This window comes from Zootoca vivipara, chromosome 15 (genome assembly GCF_963506605.1).
Source record: "Zootoca vivipara chromosome 15, rZooViv1.1, whole genome shotgun sequence".
NCBI lineage: Eukaryota > Metazoa > Chordata > Lepidosauria > Squamata > Lacertidae > Zootoca > Zootoca vivipara.
Genome location: NC_083290.1, coordinates 3,055,054 through 3,064,601, shown reverse-complemented (window position 1 = coordinate 3,064,601; position 9,548 = coordinate 3,055,054).

Sequence of the window (9,548 nt, the reverse complement as noted above, 5' to 3'; positions counted from 1 at the left end):
AACACGTGACGGGAAGCACATTTTGAGTATGTTTACCCCTCCACCCAACAAATAATCCTGGGAATTGTAGTTTGTTAAGGGTGCTGGGAGTTGTAGCTCTAGGGAGGGGGTAAATTACAGATTCTATATTGGAAAATAAATCCATTTTAAATGTATGCTGTGTAGGCAGGCTTGTTTAAGTTTTTATGCTTGGTTTTAATGTTTGTTTCACTTTGTAAGGCCCTCTCACTTTCATTCATGGCAAAAAATAAGTAATAAAAGGAATAAACATTTTTAATAATGATATTGCAGGAACGACACAGCTACCTTTCGAAACCTTTCCTGAATGTTGTGAGTGATGCCGTTCGCCAACCATTGCCCATTACTAGGGCAACGCATTCATAAAATAGAATACAATGCAGTAAATAACATACAATTTATTATAATAGTAGGGAAAGTTGCTTTACCAAATATGTGTGTGTTATTCAAAACAGCATACAAAAATATGTTTATTGGGACATATATGCCCTAAATGGCTTCCAAATTTCATTTAAAAAACAAAAATTCACATGTTGTTGCAAGAATGTGAAGAGTTGAATTCAAGATTGGAAAAATGAAAATCTGAAAGAACCAGAAGTGCCAGATCCATCCGTTTCTGCCACATTTACAGTGGTACCTTGGTTCTCGAACATAATCCATTCCAGAAGACCGTTCAAGTTCCGAAACGTTCGAAAACTGAGGTGCAAAGGGCTGGCTGCAAATGCAATTGAGAAAAGTGAAAAACACGCAGCGGAAGCCATTCAACTTCTGAGGCACGTTCGAAAACGGAAGCATTTACTTCCAGGTTTTCAGCATTTAGCTTCCGAAACGTTCGGCAACAGAGACGTTCAAGAACCAAGGTAGCACTGTACAGTATTTTAAATTTAGTTCCGCTGTGGTCAGTAGCAGCTGCAATGAGAAATAAGCTCAGAGCAAAGGGGGAACAAAGCTTTTTGAGTGTGGGGGGGGCACACTGGGAACTATGAAAATGTCATAGAATCACAGAATTGTAGAGTGGGAAGAGCACCCAAGGGTCATCTAGTCCAACCCCCTGCAATGCAGGAAGCAGAACTCAAGAAAAAAATTGGTGATACTCCGAACAGCCGCTCCACATGAACAAGAGGCAGAACATACCTAACCCTGCAACAAAACAAAACAAAACAAAACAAAACACCAACTAAAAAAGAAAGAAAGAAAGCAGGCCACTCTACCCAACAGCAACAAGAAAGCTTTTTAAAAAGACCTAAAAGTCTGATATGTGCCCAGGGAAAGAGATGCCTAAGAAAAATGTTAATTTCTTTATGTATGCCACAACGGCGGCAAGAGTACTACTAGCTAAGAACGGGAAGACTCATGAATTACCAACAGTGGACGATTGGCAAATGCAGATGATGGAGTACATGGAAATGGCTGAGATGACCGGAAGAATTTGCGACTGGGGAGAAGAAGTGACAGAAGAAGAGTGGAAAGATTTCAAAATTTATTTGAAAAAATATGCTAAAATTGTATATTAAGATTAGATTTAGAATTGTAAAGAAGCTGTGGATTTAGTGAATATGTGAATTATATAGAGGTATGAAGGACTTGAAACCCAAAGAAATTTTTATTAAAAAGTATTGGAAATTGCTAAAGATGAAAATGAAATGAAGCGTAGATGGAGGGAACTCGAGGAGGTCCCTATACAGAATGTTAAAGGAATTTGGAATTGTATTTGGATTTTTGTGTTCTTCAATCATTGTTTTTTATTGTGTTGTATGTTTTTGTTCATGTTTTTTCTTTTCTGTTTTCTTTTTGATTTGTTTATAAAATGAATAAAAATTATTTTTTAAAAAAATAAAAATAAAAGTCTGATATGTGCCCTAACCTTAAGGTGCGATGTCTGGTACACAGGAAGCTGCCTTATACGGAGCCAAATCACTGACCCATCTAGCTCTGTACAGTCAACACTGACTGGCAGCAGCTCTCCAGAGTTTCAGGCAGAGTGTCCCTTCCGGCCCTACTTAAAGATGCCTTTGGGGATCGAACCCGGGATCTTCTGCTTGCAGGCGTGCTGCTGGTGTTCTCCAACTGACCCATGGACCCTCAGGGGTTAGATTTCTGAGCGAGAGGCAACCTTATAGCCCACAGTGTAATGGAGTCCTACCTAGCAGATCCCTCTCTCATCCTCCGTCCTGGCAAGGGGGCATTATCAGAGTCCAAGAACACATCAACAGCCCAGCAAAAACACTCGAAGAGGGTATGAAGGAGGACCAGTTCATGGCATATCCTGGAGGCCTGGGGAGAGTTCCCCGGGCCAGCTTGAGAGACCTGTTGTTGTTGTTTAGTCGTTTAGTCGTGTCCGACTCTTCGTGACCCCATGGACCATAGCACACCAGGCACTCCTGTCTTCCACTGCCTCCCGCAGTTTGGTCAAACTCATGTTCGTAGCTTCGAGAACACTGTCCAACCATCTCGTCCTCTGTCGTCCCCTTCTCCTAGTGCCCTCCATCTTTCCCAACATCAGGGTCTTTTCCAGGGAGTCTTCTCTTCTCATGAGGTGGCCAAAGTATTGGAGCCTCAGCTTCACGATCTGTCCTTCCAGTGAGCGCTTAGGGCTGATTTCCTTCAGAATGGATAGGTTTGATCTTCTTGCAGTCCATGGGACTCTCAAGAGTCTCCTCCAGCACCATAATTCAAAAGCATCAATTCTTCGGCGATCAGCCTTCTTTATGGTCCAGCTCTCACTTCCATACATCACTACTGGGAAAACCATAGCTTTAACTATACGGACCTTTGTCGGCAAGGTGATGTCTCTGCTTTTTAAAGATGCTGCCTAGGTTTGTCATTACTTTTCTCCCAAGAAGCAGGCGTCTTTTAATTTCGTGACTGCTGTCACCATCTGCAGTGATCAAGGAGCCCAAGAAAGTAAAATCTCTCACTGCCTCCATTTCTTCCCTTTCTTCACTTCTTCGCTTCAGAGACCTGAAGGGCCACATTTGCCGCCGCCGCCCGCAAGCCCCGAGCTTTGCCCGCCTCTGCATTTAAGGCAGCCGCAAGGCCTGGTCAAAGATTCCCTCCGAGTTAATGCTATATTGATGTGTGCAGTTTTCATTATTGGTTTCCCTGTGCACTTACTATTATTACGGTCATTACTGTTCCCATGAAAATAAATTTCAAAGGCAACAGCTCAGAGTCTCCAGTCGGGGCGGCTGTGCTGAGACGGCACAGCATTGCAAAAACATACCTATATAGTGATGATGACATTGCCCTTATGTCCGCCAGAGAAGTGATTTACTAGAAATGGTTGCGAGGCAAGATAACAGCCTCATCGTAATGAAAATGGGCCCCTTTCAGCATTGTTTAACAGCCTGGCTCTGCTGTTCGCTGCTCGGAAGGAGGCCTTCCTTGTGCACAAAATGGTGAGGTGTCACCCGTTTGGCTGATTTATATATTTGAAGAAAATAATGGGATGCCAATGGTCGGGCCGCCACTGAGTATCGGAAGCATCTGTCTAACTATTTAGTTTTTCAATTTCCAGTTCACTTCAAGAGTGTGACTTATGAGATGGAGAATGGATTGCCTTCTTCTTCTTTAGCTGGATTTATCTGACTCGCCGCCTTTCAGGTGTTTTATTCCTGGTCTTCTTTCGCACAGCGGTTTAGGCAGTTCTCCAAGACTTCTGCTCCACCATTAGGCAAAGACAGGCAACCTCCTTAGGCGGCACCTAGGGCTGCTCCTTGCCCATCCCCCCCCAGCTATTCCCCCCTATTGTCTCACCATGGAGTGTTGGTGACATACTGGCACTAGCCAATAGGCGCCTTCCGCAGCAGTCTTTTCAATGGCTCAGATGAACTTTCCGGAAGCTTGGCCGAACTGGTTTATTCTCTCCCCACCTATCAGCCCCCTTAGAGAGAGAGAAAATGTACACCATTCCCTCTAATAATCATTATCATTATCATTATTTCATTTCTATACTGCTTTATATTTTTAAGAAAAACAACACAAAGTGGTGTTGGTTGGCATCCATCTGTATTGGGAAGTTGAAATCAATTTGTTGGAGAGTCACGGCACCTGCTGTGGCTGCAGAGACCGATACAGGAGAGACATGTTTTGTTGCAGCCGGGGCAGAGGAAGGCGTCCAGTTTGCTGCAGATACACCATGGCATTTATTCTCTCTGCACTCCTCCCAGAGGGCATTCCTCCTCTGGTCCCTGCTATGGATTCACAACCCGACTTAAGCCTTGTACAGTGGTACCTTGGTTCCCAAACTTGATGCATTCCAGAAGTCTGTTCCAAAACCAAAGCATTCTAAAACCAAGGCGCGCTTTCCCATAGAAAGTAATGCAAAATGGATTAATCCGTTTTATAAACAACCCCTAAAACAGCCGTTTAACATGAATTTTACTCTCTAACGAGACCATTGATCCATAAGATGAAAGCAATAATCAATGCACTGTACTATGAAATTGTAGTATCAGTATTGTATTGTAGATGACAAAAATTAAGGAGGTCAAATCTTTTTTAAAAAATTCTCTTTGTGTTCCCCCCCTCTTTCTTGTTGTTTACTTTTCTTTCTTTTTTTTTGTATCCCTGATATATTTTGTATGTGTATCTTATTTTCTCTTTGTATCTGATTTCTATGCAAATTTGCATTTTTAAACTTCGTTGTATTCTCTTTACTTTGTAATCTTTTTTGGAGTTTTTTTGCGTGTAACTTTTTAAAATATGCAAATAAAGATTTCATATTTTTTTAAAAAATAATAATAATATACAAATTAAAACATTATTATTTTCTTACCTGCACTGATGATAGTCATTGTTTGGATGGGGGGCTTTTATCCATTTCTGCAGTCACGCAATCAATCAGTCAGTCACAGCGCTTTAGCAGAAATGCTCAGAGTTCCAGGTTCTTCAGTGCAGCATATTTATTGTGAGCTATATACAAATATCTACAGGCTATGATACACGAGCAGTTCATAAAAATGAGCAGGATACCTGGCTGTACCTTAAGGCATGTAGGAAGACCCCCCTCTCTCTCATTGACCACACCCTTCTGCACCACCACTCACTGCTGAAAAGGTTTCCCTTTTAAACCAATGACACATAGTGCAACTTTTCCATTGCAGCCCCCCCCCCCACTTCCAGTGAGAGGGCTCCCACTGTTCTAAGAAATGTTACATCCTCAATCGTCGGTATCTCTTGTAGTTTCCATTTTTGGGCTAATAAAGTCCTTGCCGCGGTTGTGGCAAGAGTGGAGTGGCAGACGAAAATGATTGACTATGCAAGAGTTAGCAAAGTTGACCTGCGGGATCCGTAACCAGGGAGAGACAAAGTTCCAAAGGGAATGGAGTAAATTCATTGACTACATGGAGAAGAACTGTAGAAGTTTAAAGACACTTGCGGGACTGAAATAAATCCTACGAGCTGGTTTAAAATGTGGGTGAAAAGGAACTGCGAGATAAGAGTGGGAAACAAAGCCGAATCATGGGAGGGAGGGAAGTCACAGCTCGGCAGAAGCAAAATGAACTGAGATGGGTGAACATAAGATGAATTGTATTTTTAAAAAATTGTTTTTGTTTTGTTTATTTGGAAAAAAATTAATAAAAATTATTTGAAAAAAAGAAGAAATGTTACATCCGCCTTTGCCCGGCGATCCATTTTACTACGATATTTCAATAGTCAGCCGCCCACCTCTTGTTGGCTGTTATTTACTCCATCTTAAGCTGTTTTTCCCTGGAGGTGTGCCAGAGGTTTAATTCATTACATCTTGACAGCTCGTTTTGTTCTGTGTTTATAAGTTCTCCCCGACTCCTTTAGTTAACCATGCCCGTCTGTCAGAGGCATCGGAAATAAACAGGAGTCCAGAATGGCTATGAAGCGACTAGCAGGGCCCTTCTTAGATGGGTGTGTTCGGGATGTCACAGGCGCAGGCCAATACGCACCACTGAAAACGTTACACTAAGGACTGCTGTGGAAAGTCTTTCAGGGTTGGGGGCATCGCAAATGCTAGTCAGATGGCACCCTCTGCAGCCGGCTTCCCCCCAGTGTTTGTTGTTGTTGTTTAGTCGTGTCCGACTCTTCGTGACCCCATGGACCAGAGCACGCCAGGCACTCCTGTCTTGCACTGCCTCCCGCAGTTTGGTCAAACGCATGTTCGTAGCTTCGAGAACACTGTCCAACCATCTCGTCCTCTGTCGTCCCCTTCTCCTAGTGCCCTCAATCTTTCCCAACATCAGGGTCTTTTCCAGGGAGTCTTCTCTTCTCATGAGGTGGCCAAAGTATTGGAGCCTCAGCTTCACGATCTGTCCTTCCAGTGAGCACACAGGGCTGATTTCCTTCAGAATGGATAGGTTTGATCTTCTTGCAGTCCATGGGACTCTCAAGAGTCTCCTCCAGCACCATAATTCAAAAGCATCAATTCTTCGGCGATCAGCCTTCTTTATGGTCCAGCTCTCACTTCCATACATCACTACTGGGAAAACCATAGCTTTAACTATACGGACCTTTGTCGGCAAGGTGATGTCTCTGCTTTTTAAGATGCTGTCTAGGTTTGTCATTGCTTTTCTCCCAAGAAGCAGGCGTCTTTTAATTTCGTGGCTGCTGTCACCATCTGCAGTGATCAAGGAGCCCAAGAAAGTAAAATCTCTCACTGCCTCCATTTCTTCCCCTTCTATTTGCCAGGAGGTGATGGGACCAGTGGCCATGATCTTGGTTTTTTTGATGTTGAGCTTCAGACCATAATTTGCGCTCTCCTCTTTCACCTTCATTAAAAGGTTCTTTAATTCCTCCTCACTTTCTGCCATCAAGGTTGTGTCATCTGCATACCTGAGGTTGTTGATATTTCTTCCGGCAATCCAGCGTTTAAAGGGCATTTAAGATAAGAACACAAGATGCATTTATAAAGGCTCACCCTCAGACAGGTCCTTGTTTGCCAGTGTTCCCCTGCAGCAGCGGTGTCCTCTGTGTGTGTGTTTTAAAAAAGCCAAACCACAGGCCATCGCCTAACAATGATGATGAAGAGGAAGGGCGTTCTATTACGGCCCATTCAGCCACTGAATTGCTGCCGGACGCTTACAAGCTGCACATCCATTTAAAGCACACACCCTCCCAAAGGATCACGGGAACTGTAGCTTACCTGGCACAGCATTGCAGTTCCTAGCATCCTTAACAAACTACAATTCCCAGGACCCTTCCCAGAGGTGAGGGAGATGAGCTTTAAATGGACGGCGGGGATGCAGAAACAGTAAAGGGTTCTGAGGTCCCAAAATCAAGGCTCGGAATGTAATGCCTCGGTGTTTCGGTCAGCATACAGATCTAATAGCTGTTGGCCTCCAAAAACTGCAGTTCCCCTCTGATGCCTTGTTTGTGGACTTCCAAGTGACCGTAGACTACCGTCTTCCATCAACTCTATCAGCCAATGGTTCAGGAAGAGGATTTAAAGCAGTTATTGTACTACCGTACTTTAAACAGTCATGGCTTCCCACAAAGAATCCTGGGAACTGCGCTTTTGTTAAGGGTGCTGAAAATACCGTTTCCCGCACAGAGTACAGTGGTACCTCGGTTTATGAACACAATTGGTTCCGGAAGTCTGTTCATAAACTGAAGCGTTCATAAACTGAAGTGAACTTTCCCATTGAAAGTAATGGAAAGTGGATTAATCTGTTCCAGATGGTCCGCGGAGTACTTAAACTGAAGCGTTCATAAACTGAAGTGAACTTTCCCATTGAAAATAATGGAAAGTGGATTAATCCGTTCCAGATGGGTCCACGGAGTACTCAACCTGAAGCGTACTTAACCCGAAACATGGGTGTAATTGGTTCCGGAAGTCTGTTCATAAACTGAAGCATTCATAAACTGAAGCGAACTTTCCCATTGAAAGTAATGGAAAGTGAATTAATCCGTTCCAGATGGGTCCGCAGCGTTCGTAAACCGAAAATTCGTACACCGAGGTGTTCATAAACCGAGGTTCCACTGTAGTTTCACAATCAATCCCTCATCACAGGGAACTCTGGGAATTGTAACTCTGGGAGGGGAATAGAGAGGTCTCCTAACCGCTCTCAACTCCCAGGATTCTTAGGGGGGAAGCCATGACTGCTTAAAGTGGTATCACAGTTGAACATGGCTTTAGATATTACCGTATTTCCATCACCTCAAAATCCCAGCGCCCAAGCTCTGACATTGACTACAAAACCACGTTGAGGAAAACTGCCAGTGTCTCTCTCCCCTCACTTTTTCCGCACTCCCCTGAAACGATGTTTTTGCTGACGGCGAGCGTCTTTTTGAGGAGGTCATTTTTCACCTTGATTTGTTTGTCTGCTGTCCTTGGGAGAGGCCACGGTTGGTCTGCCATCTCTTTTCTCAAGCATCACCAACAGTGGAATTAATTAGGTGCATTGTCAGAGAGCGGGGCACATTCCATCCAGACAAAAAACATTGGGGAGGGGGGAAATGAAAAGCTTAGTTGAGTGAGGGGTGTGGCCCGGAAAGAGGAGGTGTGGCTTGGAGAAAGTTTTGAGGGTCATATCAAGATATCCAGAGGACCACATTTGGCCCCCAGCTCTCCATCTTCTTTTTACTGGAGATGTCAGGATTTGAACCCGGGACCTTAAAGCAGAGGCTTCACCCACTGAGATATGTTCCCAACTTCAGAGGTCCAGCTGCAGTTTTGCCTACTGAGAAAAGGCAGGGCATGGAGATTGGCTGGCAAAGACAGGCGGCTTGTGTCGGGAGTTCACAGGAGACGTTTTGGTTATTTTTAAAAGGCTTTGCCCTCCGCAGATGAGCAACGCTCTGACATATGGCCCATCCCACAGGACTTACAAGACATGCAATGCAGAGGCTCCCTCGGTGATGCATAGATCTTCCTTGCAAGTGGCTCACGGTTGCCACTTAGGGATTTAACGGAGCAGAACGGGACACTCTGGATTAATGATCCAGGAAGGAATCTGCTGGACCAGCAGTCTGGTCCCATTTCTCAAATGTGCTCCTACAAATCTCCTCCTTTTTCTGGGCCAACTGCCAAAGGACGGTCAGTTTTATGCCTCCCCGACTTGCCAGGGATGATCAGACTGCAAATATATATATATATATATATATATATATATATATATATATATATATATATACACGCAGCACGTATGTCTGCCTCAAATATATATGCATTCCTTATGTTCATCTGCTTTGTTTTGACAGGGTCTCCTACCTGAAATAGGACCAGATCCACAGTAGCTAAGGGGCTTGGCTGGAAGAGAGAACTTTGTGTGTGGCTTGTGTGCCTGCCAACAGCTTCCTTCTAATTCGGATGTGGGGGAACTTTGACTCTCCAGATGTTGCGGAACATCACCAGCAAGCATAGCCAATGGCCAGGGATTATGGGAGTTGTAGTTCAGCAACAGTGGGAGGCCCAAAGGTCGTCCCCCACCCAACTGTTCCAACATCTTATAAACACAAGAGATTATTTTCTTAATTTATTTCAAGGATGGAGAATCTATGGCCATCCAGGCCAAATAAATGATGTCGGACTCATTTCTATCAGCTCCAGCCAACAGAGC